Below are 15794 nucleotides of genomic sequence, written 5' to 3'. Positions count from 1 at the left end.
TGGAAAATGGGATTTTGACTTGACTTTACATTTGAGTATTTGAATTATCACAGAGTGCTATATACCAAAGTTTATGGAGGAAGATATTTTTGAATGAATGATTTGACATTTACAAGATCGCCTCTTGTATTTTATTCAAACACACTCACAGAATTTTTCTATCCATTTGAAATTTAAGCCCAGTAAGACCTTATCCACATCAAGGATTGCAAGTATAAATAAATAAAATCATCAATTACTCAGATCATAAGTAAAATTCAGTGTCACACATGTTGATGAGTTATGAGAAACTAGTGTATGTCAAACAGATAGGTGTTCCATAACTCTGAAATACACTTTCATTATTGTTCTATCAGTAAAAATGATTCACATCTGTTAACTTCCCATGTCAAAAAATTATTGCCCACCTTCGTTTTTTCATGTTGCTTAACTTTTTCTAGCAATATTTGCGTTTCATACTTTCTTGGTTTTGTCAGGATATGCTGTATGAATGGACAGTGACCTTTAAAGAAGATAAGACTCATCTGCAGCCACACAGTGTGTGAATCATATATCAGTGGGAGGAGAGAAACACACCTACCCCATGAATCTCAAATGGGAGCTTGTTTGTTTCATAGTGTCACAGAAACTTGTTCCACCAGACTCTACCTACCTCTACTTGTTTGGTGCAGATCACTCAGAATCAACACACATCTGCAGGTCTATTAGATTGGCATGTTTTATTTCTCACTGTTTTTCATGTTCAGTACTTCATCAGTTAGGTCAAAGGTGAACTTTATGTTAATAATAGGAGACCTTGCATATGGTCGGATACATTCTCTCTCTCTCTATTTGCTGTCATCATCCGATGGAAGACCATCTCCATGTTTGAGCCTTTGAGTGAAAATATACATTCATCTCAGCTTGGCCTCAGACCCGGCGGCATGGGCGGGCATTGGGGGGCCGTGCCTGCCCTGGATTGTAAGCTGTCTTTATTTATTTTTTTACCTCGGAGTATATATATATATATATATATATATATATATATATATATATATATATATATATATATATATATATATATATATATTGTTGAAGCTGACATGCTTCCCTGCGTTCGTTAATTCGTTGTGCAGGACTTTAAAACAATAACTCAGCCATGGACGCAGAATTCCATTTCACCTTTGCAAAAGGGAGAGATGATACACCTGCCGACTGCGGGCAACAACTCTCGTCTCTCTCCCGCTCCGACTGGTTTTTATTAAAGTTAGAACATAGATTATACAAAGTCACACAATGAATGACGCACACATCCTATCGCTATCTTTGTCATGCTTGAGTTCTGGTTTGACTTCATTTTTCTGTTATTTTAATTTTTTCATCTCATGTGGGTTAGGTTTGACTTTATTTATTGTTAGTTTTCAATGTCATCAGTTATTTTCTGTCATCTTCACTTCACCTCCTCAGCAGTCAGTCACACACACCTGTTAACAATTTACCAGTCAATTAGCCAGACCCTTGTTCCACCTGTGAAGTGCTCTATTTAAACCTCCCTCTGCCTTCAGTTCAGCACTGGGCCGTCTTCTGCTATCCACCACTCCATGCCAGTCCCTCTGTAAGTCTTTTTATTCTGTGGTTCGTTCCTGGAGAAGCTCTGCTCTTTGTTCAGGTGTCTTCGGTGAATTGCTAACCTGACAAGCTGCTCTGGTGAAGCCCTGCTCTGTGCCCTGGTGTCTCCTGATAACTGCTAACCTGTCAAGCTGCTCTGGTGAAGCTCTGCTCTGTATCCTGGTGTCTCCTGAGAACTGCTAACCTGTCAAGCTGCTCTGGTGAAGTCCTGCTCTGTGCCCTGGTGTCTCTGGATAACTGCTAACCTGACTAGCCGCCCGGAGTCCTGGTGTTGCTATGAGGCCTGCTAGCCGAGCAGCACCTAGCGAGTGTGGACTCTCTCTCTCCGGGCCGTCAGCTCCTGCCAACACCTACATCCCTTACCTTCTGCAGTCCTGTACCTCCGGTCTTCATCATCCAGCATACTTCATTTAAATAAAACTCTTAAACTTTAGTCCTGTGTGCGCTTCCTGAGTTCGTCGGTAAACAAGACCCTGACAGTACGGCCCAGTCCCAAGATGAACTCAGGAACCACATGGGGCTTACCTGCAGGAGTTGACGACCCGGACATCCTCGCATATGTGGAGATGTGCGAACGCCAGATGAGGGAGAGGTACGCCAAGATGGCTTCTGCCCAGGACCCGACGCCACCGATCCGGGCCAACTCTACTCCCCTGGTGGTCCACGTGGGCGTCGTTACGGCTACCTCGGAGCCCAGGGAGGGAAGCCGCTCAGCCTCTCGTCGTCTCGGTCATCACCTCCATGACTCGCAGCTGGCCCCTCGAGTGAAGCTCATCGCCCCACCTAACAGAGCCCCACGCATCAAGGGGAGCCATCTGTGGGATTTCTACTACGGTGACCGAGACAACCTCCTGCCCTGCTGGCCAGCGGCTACCCCTGAGACTGCCCCGGATTCCTCATCTGGTTCCTCCCGGCAAGGACGGCGGAACCACCGGCACGGAAGGTCCGTCAGGGACGCGCTTCTGCCTCCAACCTCGCCGCCCTCCAAAGCCTGTAGTCCGGCGCCGCCCTCCGAAGCCTGTGGCCCGTCGCTGCCCGAGGCCGCCGAGGAGTTTGTTCTGCCTCCATCCACGTTCCAAGAGGAGGTCCAGGAGGACCTGCCTCTGTCCAAGTCCCACGAGGAGGTCCAGGAGGAACTGCCTCTGCCCAAGTCCCACGAGGAGGTCCAGGAGGAACTGCCTCTGCCCAATCCTCAGGAGGAGGTCCAGGAGGACCTGCCTCTGCCCACTCCTCAAGAGGAGGTCCAGGAGGACCTGCCTCTGTCAAAGACCCACGAGGAGGTCCAGGAGGCCCTCACGTGCCCAGGCCACGTGAGGGGATCCAGGAGGATCGGCCTCTGGCCTCGGTTTCCGCCGAGACCTGTAGCTTGGCACCACCTCCGACTGATCTGTTTGGCCGGAGCCAGAGATTGCGGACTCCGAGCCGCTCAACTCTGCCTCGTCGGGGCCATCCACCACGGCGGCCGCCTCTGACTTCTCTGTTTGGCCGGAGCCGCAGACTGCAACTTCGAGCCGCTCGACTCTGCCTCGTCGGGGCCGTCCACCACGGCGCCCGCCTCTGACTTTTCTGTTCGGCCAGAACCGCCGATCGCGGTCTCCGGGCCGCTTGACTTTGCCTCGTCGGGGCCGTCCACCACGGCGCCCGCCTCTGTCTTTTCTGTTCGGCCAGAACCGCCGATCGCGGTCTCCGGGCAGCTTGACTTTGCCTCGTCGGGGCCGGCCACCACGGTGGCCGCCTCTGTCTTTTCTGTTCGGCCAGAACCGCCGATCGCGGTCTCCGGGCCGCTTGACTTTGCCTCGTCAGGGCCGCCCTCCTCGAGGGTTTAGTCGGGCGATGCTGCTCCGCTGCCTGCCTCGTCCAGGACGACCTCCACGAAGACTTTCTTTTTTGCTTAGCAGCCGTTTTTGCCTGAGCCCTTAAGGCCAGTGCCTTCTGTTATTTTTTGGGCTCGATTTCAGTTTTGGTTTACTTAGGATTTTTGGGGTTTTAGAGTTATTTAGTGGGTTCTTTGTTTTTCTTAGAGTACTTGAGTTTCTATTTTCTTTTGTTTTTCCACCTCTGTTCTGGTCCTGCACCTCCGGTCTTCATCATCCAGCATACTTAATTTAAATAAAACTCTTAAACTTTAGTCCTGTGTGCGCTTCCTGAGTTCGTCGGTAAACAAAACCCTGACAATCTTACTCCCTAATAACTATCTTCCCTCATTATTTTCTCCAGCTGCATGTGAACCTGTCATGGTGCAGCCTTGCCTGCTGCACCATGGACATTTCATGGCACTCTCCACCTTCCATACAGCTCCTGATTCCATGCTCAGTAATCATCTACACCTGTCAGTCACTAATCAGCCAGTACTCAGCACACCTGTCAGCCTCCCTATTTAAGCTCCCTGCATTCAGTCCTCCCCTGTCGGTTCGTTCTGTTGGTTTCTGATTACTCTTGTGGATGTTGCTCTTTGCTGCTCACCTCATCTGGTTCTCATCCAGCCAGAGTTCTCCGCCTGTCTGCTGTGACTCTGGTCCTGCTCTCACTCCAGTCATGCAAGTATTCATCCAGTCATGCTGCTAATCAAGCCTGGTTCACAAGTCTCCATTCTGCTGTGCTGTTGATCAAGTCCTGGTTCTCAAGTCTCCATGCTGCTGTGCTGCTGGTCCAGCTGTCTTCATGCTCCAGCTCCGTCCTGCTCGCCAGCTCCAGCCATTTACAGCTCCAGCCTGGTCTGAACTCTGGTCATCTTCCTCCACAATTCATCATCTTCAATAAACTCTCTTTTTAACTGTACTCTGTGTGTGTGGTTACGTTCGGGTTCATCTAAAAACATGACAGAACCGGAGTTTCTGTTCTTTCCCACTGCCTCAGACTGGCCTTGAAAGTTCTCCTGATACTCATACACAGAACCTATTCACATTCTCTTCTTCTGATAAACAGACAGGCCTCAAAGCAAATATATTGCACATTAAAAGCATGTTATACCTTCATAAATGTGTACTAAAAAATGAATCAAAGTTAATACATTCCACTATATATATATATATATATATATATATATATATATATATATATATATATATATCTATTTTATTGTTTGTTTTTTATTTTAAGTGTGCCCCCCCCTAGAAAAATGGAATGCCCCCCCTGTAATTTGTTTATGCAGCCAGGTCTGCTTGGCCTTCTACCTTAGAATCTTTTTCATTGGTTTATTCATCCCTTTTCCTATCATATATATTTATTATAGAGACATTCTTCTCTATTTCTGACACTTGATGATGATGTCAGAATCTGAAATCATCATCTTCCTAATTTTCCTTCACTTTACACTTGTCAGGGTGCTGTCTGACTGCTCTGGTTCTGAGTCTTTGTCACAGGTGGTGTTGGTGATTGTGGGGGCGTGCCCCACACCTGCGGCTCATCGGGAGCAGAATCTGCGGCCTTCTTAAGCAGAGCTGTGACAGATGGAAGACGCCGGAGCCTTAACCAGTCATAGTACGACAAGGCCAGACGTGAGTCTGTTCTGGTTTTCTCACTACATTCTGTTTTTTCCTGTTTTTGCTACAGCTTTGGCATGCTTGGATGCACATACCAGTTCCGGAGATTTTTGTGAAGAGTGATCCGTGGATTCCTTTGCTCAGTTTTTCGCGCTGGCTCTCCTCTTCAAACTAGTTGGCAAATAACCAGCCGGGGTGAGACCCCCTTCCCGGATACCCACGGACGCTCGCCTGCTCAGCCCTCTGGTCACTCCATCTGTCTCTTCAGCCTGCGGTTGTTGCCTCGGGTTCCTCGCCAGACTCCATCTGCCGCCCTCCAATCACCACCCACACATCAGAGTCAACAGTAGTACCTTGACCATAACCTTCCCAGTCCGACACTCACCAACTAAGGGTAAGCCGCGCATTATCCACAATTCGCTGTTCTCGTCATCTCATTTGGTCTCCTTCCTTTACAGTCAACCCCGCCCAGACATTCAGGCCTCGATCCCGGCGTCCAGTCATAGCTCCGTGTATTTGCTCTGTTCCTTTAATAAAAACTCTTAAACTGAGTGCTGGTCTCCCTAATACTTTCTGCATGTGGGCTAAAGCACTAAAAAACATGACAACACTCTTCTTCCTTTTATTTCGTTGGGCCAATTCAATTCAATTCAATTCAATTTTATTTATATAGCGCCAAATCATGAAACATGTCATCTCAAGGCACTTTACAAAGTCAAGTTCAATCATATTATACAGATTGGGTCAGATTATACAGATTGGTCAAAAATGTCCTATATAAGGAAACCAGTTGATTGCATCAAAGTCCCGACAAGCAGCAGTCACTCCTGGGGAACCGTAGAGCCACAGGGAGAGTCGTCTGCATTGTACATGGCTTTGCTGCAATCCCTCATACTGAGCAAGCATGAAGCGACAGTGGGAAGAAAAACCACCCATTAACGGGAAGGAAAAACCTCCGGCAGAACCGGGCTCAGTATGAACGGTCATCTGCCTCGACCGACTGGGGTTACAGAAGACAGAACAGAGACACAACAAGACAGACAAACAAGCACAGAAGCACACATTGATCTAGTAATCTGTTCTACATTAGATGGTAGTAGCGGGTGAGCCGTCTTCTCTGGATGATGTCACAGTTAACAGAACGCCAGACCAGGTGTACCTACTATGAAGAAAAAGAGAGAGAGCAAAAAGTTAAAAGCTGAAATGACGACAGCCACATTTGGGCTTCTCAATAGGTAGAAGCAGTAATATGTTGTCTTTGTGTTTTGGGTCTTCAGATGCTGAATCCTGTTAATCAGTTCATCCTCCTTATATTTAGGAGTTATGGTTGTCAGGCTTTTCAGAACTCGCTTGAAAATTACCAGATAAGCCTCTGTCTCCTTATTTTGCTTTATGGGCAAAAAATCTGAAATGTTTCAACTCCTGTATTTTTGAAGTTGTGACCACTGCTTGACCTCACACATCAAACGGAGAACATCAAAGATGTGTTGGAGAGCAGGATGTAGCCACAATTTGCCCTGTTTGCAGTTTTGTGCTGTGGGGTGTTTTTGACCTCAAAGGGGGACCAACGTTATTAAATGAAATCAAACACACATGATTCAGTCAAATAAATACACACTTGGTAATGATTATGGTAAACATTGGTTATTTGCTTTGAAGTCCAATTGAAAGACCCACTACAACTGATTTTGGTTTCATACTTAAACTATTTCAAGCTATTTTGGCTCTAAATTAGAATGTGTGAATTTTCTCAGAAGTGGGGAAATTCCAATCACTTCCATGGCCAAAGATGAATAAAATCAAGCACCTAGGCATGCAGACTGTTTCTACAAACAATTGTGAAATAATGTGTCACTCTCAGGAGCTCAGTGAACTCCAGTGTGGAGCTGTGATAGGATGGATGACACCTGGGCAACAAATCCAGTCGTGAAATTTTCTCACTCCTAAATTTTCCCCAGTCAACTGTCAGCCGTATCATAAGAAAATGGACGTGATTGGGAACGACAGCAACTAAGTCACGAAGTGGTAGGCCCCGTAAACTGACGGAGTGGGGTCAGCGGATGCTGAAGCGCATAGTGCAAAGAGGTCGCCATCTTTCTGCAGAGTCAATCACTACACACCTCCAAATTTCATGTGGCCTTCAGATTAGCTCAAGAACAGTGTGCAGGAAGCTACATGGTCGAGCAGTTGCATCCAAGCCATACATCACCAAGTGCAATGCAAAGCGTTGTATGCAGTGTTGTGAAGCAGATGGACGCGTCTGGGTTTCCCGAGTTGCCAGCAGAGCGGTATTTTTATGACTGCACTGTGACAAGTATAAAGTTTGGTGGAGGGGGATTACGGTGTGGGGTTGTTTTTCAGGAGCTGGCCTTGACCCCTTTTTCCAGTGAAAGGAACTCTGAATGCTTCAGCACTCTAATACATTCTGGATAGTTCCATACTCCCACCTTCGTGGGAACAGTTTGGAGCTGGCCCCTTCCTTCTCCAACATGGCTGCACCAGCGCACAAAGCAAGGTCCATAAAAACATGGATGGCAGAGTCTGGTGTGGATGAACTTGACTGGCCTGCACAGAGTCCTAATCTCAACCTAATAGAACACCTCTGGGATGAATGAGAGCGGAGACTGAGAGCCAGGCCTTCTCGTCCTACATCAGTGTCTGACATCACAAATGCGCTTCTGGAAGAATGGTCAGAAATTCCCATAAACACACTCCTAAACCTTATGGACAGCCTTCCCAGAAGAGTTAAAGCTGTTTTAGCTACAAAGGGTGGACCAACGTCACAATAAATCCCTATGTATTAGGAATGGGATGTCACCTAAGCTCATGTGAGTCACAGCAGGTGAATGAATACTTTGGCAATATAGTATATGTAGTGTTACAGAGCCATATAAATCAGACTTTCTTGTACGCTTATGAGAACCTTTCCCTCTCCTAACCAAGACTGTTGAAAAGGCCTTCTCACAGTATTTTACTGCACAGATCTTGATCCCGGGATTTGTTGGAACTTGAGTTGTTTTTGATGGGTAATTGTCAAATATTGTTTTTATTTGTGATATTTTTTTGCGTGTTCAAAACTCAGTACGCTTTTAAAATAAATTTATTCTCAGGACCTTGTGCTTCGATTGGTTCACACTGCATATCTGAGACCTTAGAAAACTGGTTTCAGATAGAAAGATTTCACTGGAACCATCTCTAGTTGAAAACTTGCCTTGTATAACGTGACATTAATGTACACTCTTTAAATTCAATCATCATCAGTGCTCAATCGCTCAAGAGGTGACTTCTGAGATCGGATGATGGCTCAGGGTCTGTATGAATTTATAAACTAGTGCTAAAAATCTCAAGCCCTGTTTGGAACAGAAGCCTGATCACCTTGTTTGAAGATTTGGTAGTGCAATTGTTTTTGTTCATCTTCTAACTTTTCAAGTTCCTGCAAGCTTTGTCTGGTTTTGTCTCCATGAGCCTCAGGAGTAGAGGTGGCGCCTGAGATTCATTTTCATACTGTTTACGCTTTGGCTCCGAACTCCAAGTGCAAAACGCTGTGGACTAACTTGGTAGCACTGTTGCCTTGTAGCAAAAAGGTCCTGGGGTCTTTCTGCATGGACTTTGCACGTTCTCCTTATGCATGCATGGGTTTTCTCTGAGTACTTCAGCATTCTCCTTCAGTCCAGAATTATGACTGACAGCCCCCGGGGATGAGTGTGTGTGTGTGTGTGTGTGTGTGTGTGTGTGTGTGTGTGTGTGGTTGGATGGACTGGCAAGCTGTCTGGGGTGTGCCCTGCCTCTATCCCAATGACCTCTACAGATAGGCAGCAGCGTGCCTGTGACCCTGCTATAACAGCAGCAAGGCATAGACAATGGAAGGATAATTAACGTGTTTGTGTGTTTTTACCATGTACCTGCCTAGAGGAAGGATTTTATATTTTCACAGATTTTGTAGTCAACTAAATAAAATAGATTGGGATTAAAATTCAACAATATTTGCAACGAACTGGGTTATACATACAGTTGCTTGTTTTTGCCTTCCTCAGGAGAATGACAGGTGTCAGTCATACTGCACTTGCTATATTTGCTCACAGTAAGTAACACGTGTGAGTAACCTGTGAATGGACCTAATGTTACCAAACCTGTATTTGGTACAGAACACTTTAAGCTCCACTGAAAAGCCACAAGGGTTAGATTGCTGAATTGTAGCATGACGTTCTGGCCCGAGAACATGAACACACTTATTAATTCATAGACAAGGAGGGGAGTATTTCAGCAATGATAGTGCATACTCTAAATTATACAACACTTCCTCTGCTTTGTGGAAAACTAGAAAATCTAAGTGGAATCACATCCCTAAATCCCATCTTTTTAGAAAAAAAGTTTTCTGATTCAGTCAATGGAAAAAATGTTTTCTGTTCAACATTGTGGGATAACAGAGGGCTTGACTGAAATTCACTACAATATTTTTAACTATACTATACTATACAAAAGGGTTCTGAAGATGAAACTTTGATTTTTAACAGTTTTAGTGACTGGAAGGAATGAAAAGCAGCTTACTCAAATGTTATCACTTCTACTCTCCTATTATACACTTAACCCTTTCATCTATGGTGGTTGTTACAGTGGACGGATATTCAAAAGCTGTTTTTGTTTTTAGGTAATGGCGTTGATATTAAACAACACGGGAAAAAGCAGGGTTACAACTTGAAACTATTTTTAATGCAATGTATGTAAATGTCTGACTTTAACTGAAAGAGTTTAACTAATCCCACTGTAACCTTTCATGGATCACTGCTCTGTTTAACAAACTCAAAGAACAGAAATAAACAGAAAACTAGACTAAAGCAGCCAGTTCACCCTAACCTTGCTAATGCAAATAAAGCCTTTTTGAGTCATGCAGAAAAAGGCATGATTCAGAACATAACACTGGTGACAAATTCCGTACTAATGACTGAGTGTAGGAGCTGTGTTTACATCAGTGTGGGAACGCTGCCTAAATCTCTGAAATTAGGATTTTGTTTTGACTCAAAGTGTTTTGAATTCATTAAAGGCAGCAAAATTGAGAGAGATACAAGAGATATCACATCAGTGCTCTCATCTGAACATGTAATGACAACAGAGTCACTACACAAGGTCACTGCATGCTTTTTAAGCCATGAGGATGAGCTCAAATTATCTATTTGACAGAGAAGTGGGACAACAGCGGCAGATCATTAACACAGTGGGAAACAAAAGGGACGCCGACTTGATCAGCAGTTTTAACGCATTTCCTTATTTGATCAAAGCGAAGAGGCAAACAGAATTTTAATGTGACGGTTTGACACTGCTTAAAGTACAGGTAAAAACTGACTGATGTGTAAAAACTTTACTCATGTCACATGACTCAGAAAGCCAATACACTGTCCAATGTTATTACAAACATTAATCTCCAAATCTTTTACTGATATGCTTTAGCTCCCTTTACTCTTTTACCCCATAATAAAATAGCGGAAACAAATGTCTTTAGAAGTCAGAAGAAGTAAATAGCACACATGTCTATAAATGGATATTAATATAAAAGGAGGCGGGGCAGGGAGAACATTCAGAGAAGCAACCATTTTTTTTCTGTCCGCTGGTAACTCTGGAGGAGTTACCAGAGGTGTGCACTGTGACTGCTGTGCACTGATCAACACCTCAGGTGGGAGAGTCTGTTGATAGGATAACCATTAGTGATACGAACAAAGCAAGACATAAAAAATATACGCTATGTAGGGAAAACAACAAACATGTGGAGGAAGGTATTGTGGTCAACTGAAATTCAAAATTATTATTCTTTTGGCCTACAAGCAAAAAAATATTTTTGGAGGAAAATATAATTCTGCACATTCTCCACAATAAAACCTGGTGATGTTATCACCATGCTGTGTAATGTTTTTTCTTCATTAGGCGCAGAGAAGCTGTGTGAAATGGCAACCTGCCCAGGGTGTACCCCGACTCTCGCCCATTGACAGCTGTAGATAGGCATCAGCACCCATTGCGTCCTCCACAGGGACAAGCGTGTAGGAAAATGGATGGATGGATGGATGGATATCCACAGTGAAACATGGATATGCTAGCACCATGCTGTGTAATGTTTTTTATTCATTAGGCACAAGGAAGTTGGCCATCATTAATGGAAAAATTGATGGAGCTAAATCCAGGGCAATCCTGGAAGAACTTGAAGCATTATTGAGGACAGGCTTAGAGAGCCAAAGTACACGTTTAGAAAGTCGTTGAGGAAAGCCAGAAGACAATACTCTGGGAAACTACAACAACCGATGGTTAGCTAACACCTTTGGCTCTTTCTTAAGGGTCTTAGACAGTTAAACATAGGGTCAGCAATTTTTCTGGAAGTTTCCCCAAGTCCCTTTTTGAATAACTGCACATGTGCAAGACCGTCTTACCCGCTCTTCCGCTCTTTGGGGGAATTGTGTGAAAAACATCTCCCAAATCCACTCTGGTCTTATTTTTTTTCTACTGAGTGAATGTGGTTTGCTTCTCTCCGCCATGTTCAAAGTCTACACAGTTAGAGCAACGGAGCCACAATGAATGGCTCACTGCTAACCTATCCACTAAGATAACCAGACACATAAACTCTAGAAGTGTTCATGCGCAGCCAGCAGGTGAAAACTGAGATGGAAAGAGCACAGACACTGGCGTTACGTGAGCATGTCAGAATGATTGCCATGTGGGACAACCAATAGATAAGAAAAAACTATAGAGTACCCTTCCATCAAACTCAAAACCACGCCCACATTCCAAAAGTGACAGCTGAAAGTCCCGCCTTCCATTTCCGGCTGATGTTCCGCCTTTTACTTCAGGCGGATGTCCCACCTTCCACATCCGGGCGATGTCCCACCCCGGAAGTCCCACCCTTCAACCCTGCTTAAATTATTATTATTGTTTTAAATTACTTTAAATTATTATAATTCATTTATGCACAATCTGGAGATGTTTTTTGTTTTTTTTCTTGGGTTACTTATAATCAAACATTATGATGGAATTTTGTTTGACAACCTTTGTTTTAATTATGTGTCTTTAGTCAGAATATAAAGCTCAAATTCTGAAAGGCTGTTACACTGACTGGTTCTATCGGTTCTACACCCGCTCCTGCAGAATTGGACGAAACCGCTAATGAGGTTCTAAAAGCTCTGCATAACAGAGATCGCAAAAAGGCAGAATACATACTGAAAAAGTTAGCCGAAAGTGGTGGTGGTGGTTGGACCTCTAAACACGAATTTGTTTATCAGGATCGTGTGATCGTGTGATCACATTTGGTTAATTTGCTGAAAAACCTTCTGCTTCCATTTAAGAGGAAAACACAGACCCAGGAACCTGTAGGTTGGACCCCGTTCATGGCAGCCCTGAAGGAGCTAAACATTCCTGTCGTCGGTCAGTAATCCGCAAGCCCGTGACCAATACAGACACGTGATAGAAACAGCCGTACCGGAGAAGAACGGTGATAAACCTCTCATGAAACGAAAAGGGGAAATTGTGTTGTCCCCTAAATTCCCTGGAATAGAGTTTGAGGATCCAAACCCAGAAAATGGACGCATTCCAAAGCAAAAGAGTCAAAAACCCCACATGGTTGAAATTTTCACCCTAAAAGTCTGTATGAAATAAAAACTGGAGAAAATAATTTGTAATAAAGATACTTTAATGTTTCAAAGTATTCATGCGTACAGTGTTTTCTTTCCTTTTAGGCTAGTTACAGTTTGTAACAATCTTTAAACATTAGTAAAGAACAAGTTCCGTGATTAAACGAGCACAAGGCCCTATTTTTGATACATTGCGGATATTTTTTCACAAAATCAAATACCATGACATATTTTTTATAAACATCATTGTCATAGGTAGCCAATATTTCATGCACAGAAAGCCCACAGGCTTTACGACACAGGTGACCGTACACGGCTGATAGTGTTTTGAAGTTGACGATTATGATACAATATTTTGGAGGATCTATCTTTTAAAAATGTCACTATGCTTGATGGATAAAATTCCAAATCAGGACTGAATCCGTAACAGTCGCAAAAGGTGGCTTGAATATTCTCTTCCAAAGTCAAAGCTAGCCAGTGTTCTCCAGGCATGTGTGAAGGATGAGTGTAGACGATGAAATAGGCTGGTCCCCTGTACTACTGGTCGGATGCCCAAACGCCATAAAATAAGTCCCCCAGCAGGTAATGCATCAGACTTTCGAGCTCGTGGTTATTCATGTTTTAATAAAAATCCACCAAGACCTGCCTTTTCGAGTTGATTTCCAAAATTGAGTCGAAACACGCATACACAATCAGCTTGGTTGTATGAGGCAGCGGGACCCTGAATCTCATTTCCAGTCTCAAATTTTCGTTACACGCCCGTGACAGAGCATCTGCGTCCTCACTCGGATTGAGATTAGAGGCAAACAGGGAATAGCCGTCGTTAAATTCCTTGCGAGCGATGCTTAAAGGAAGGTCATTTCAATGATGACCTATAGCGGTGAACATGTTGTAATATTCCCTGACTGAAATACCATCGTTGAATTGAGGTTGAAACGCTTTGGCAGGGACCTGACTGCCATCTTTGCAGAGAGCTAAATATTCCACATCCATGTGCTTAAAGTTGAAAGGTGACATGCTTCTCCTACCTGTGAATGCCTCGTGGTTTACCATACCCAAAACAACATATTTAGGCATGATTCCCAAAAACAGATTCTCCTGAGTACATATCCTGGAATTTTCAGGGATAGAATATGTTTTCACATTCACGCGTGAAAGAAAATAGAGGGCATTTCCTCTCATTAATGCTGAGGCACGTTGCCCAGGAGGACTGTCGGATAGCCGGGGAGACAAAAGAAAGAAAGAAAAAGAGAAGCCCCCAGAATTGTCAGTCGGAAGGTTGAATCATGAGGTCCCATGATTGAGAACATGTCGCTGGCTCTGGTTAGTTTAACCCTCATGTCAACAGAATTCAAGAGGTGTCTTTCACAGAAGAAAATATCTGTGTAAAGCAGCCCCATCAGGTGTAACTCTCTCGAATTAGCTGTGAAAGAGGCTCTTCTGTTCATACCCCAATTAGGACCAGCTGTTATAGCGATCGAGTCTATAGCTCCCGCAGTGTCTTTGTAAAAGAGACCTGCGCTAAATTGACTCTTTAGCGTGTTTTCTGAATAGTTGAGTAAAGTTTCAGCCATTGCTCTATACGGATGAGTCGCACTACTCTGTGAAATTAACCTGTCTCCCAGAATAACATCGCATTGACTGAACATTGTATTAAGTAGGTAATTTATGAGTCCGACGGCAGCATCGTTAGCCAGGTTGCTTCCGTCTGCGTTGGTGATCTTAAGACGGACAATGCAGCAAGGCGTGGTTCAAATCCAGGTATTTTTTACCATTTCCGGGGATAAAGAACTCAATCGGACCGGTGTCTGTAATAGCTGACATGGGTAATATTTTGGTGTAGACCTTATCTTTGATAGATAGTTGAGTCATGGGGAGGGTGAACAGGTCGAGCTCAGCAAGGGTGCATTCTGATGATTTCTGATGTAAAAGAGCCATGATTGATTTTTAATGAAAAATACTAATTCAACTAAAGATATCCTTGCTCGCAGCGGAGTTCCTTCTTCTAGCTCGGCTCCTGCTGACTGATTTCTTCTTTTTATGCTGCACGAGTATTTGTGAACGCCAAACACGTTGCCCAGGAGGACTCTTTCTAGCCCATCTTGACAGAACCATAACCCTGGACCCCTCCTGGTTATTCACACCCCCGTGCAAGCCAGTTATTTTCATCATAGCTTTACCTATGACGTCCGAGGCGATGTTTGTGGCTGCCTTTTTCAGATGCGGTTTTGCTATAGCGAAGCCGGATTTAACTAGGGGTGAAAGGAAACTGAATAATTTTGAAAATACGGATCCTATCCCCTGACCGTACACAACAGGTGCGCCATAGAAACTGGGTAAAGCACTGCCCACCTGGCTTTGGTAATAGGAGTCAGAACGGTGTGAGCCCTCTCTCAAGAAAACCATGTTTTCTTGATTCTCACTACTTTTTTTTCCATCACATTTTAGTACGTTGCAACTTTGCTGGTGCAACTGGTTGCACAGCTGTAAATGATTCCAGCCACAGTCGTGTGTTTTTATATGCACAATCCGTTTTACCTGAATGTTAGGTGTGAGGCCGCAGGTCTGAAATGCAGCTTCACAATGCACTTACCGTATGTAAATTTCACCGGGGTGTTTTGATCCGTTCTTATTTCAACTTGTATATTTTCAATATGTTTCTTGGCAACCAGGAGATAGTAAGGGTTATGAAAGGTTTCCGTGATAATATCTCCAAACACACCCTGAACCTGAACCGTTCGCAATAGCGGTGCGTGAGCGTCGACCACCATATGTGAGAAGACTGCCTTAAAATCTATAGGATGAGGGGCGTGCCAGTGGTCAAATTTGACCCATTTTCCGGGTTCCATGCCGAGCATGTATGCCATTGAAGCGTAAAAACATAGGTGGTTCTGAGCTCCTGCCTGGTAGGTGAGTATGTTTGCAGTGCGGTTAACTTTGAAATAAATATCTGAATCTATCTTTCTCAGATGGGCTTCAATCTCTTGTGATAAGCTGATTCAAATTAGTGTAGTATCCACTTCCAATCTGTACGCGGTGGACTTTTTCCTCACCCACTTTCCGCCATTCAAAATAAGCATTTTCTGAGGGGACGTTA

The sequence above is a fragment of the Fundulus heteroclitus genome, unplaced genomic scaffold (assembly GCF_011125445.2).
Source record: "Fundulus heteroclitus isolate FHET01 unplaced genomic scaffold, MU-UCD_Fhet_4.1 scaffold_73, whole genome shotgun sequence".
NCBI lineage: Eukaryota > Metazoa > Chordata > Actinopteri > Cyprinodontiformes > Fundulidae > Fundulus > Fundulus heteroclitus.
This window is presented reverse-complemented; position numbering follows the sequence as displayed.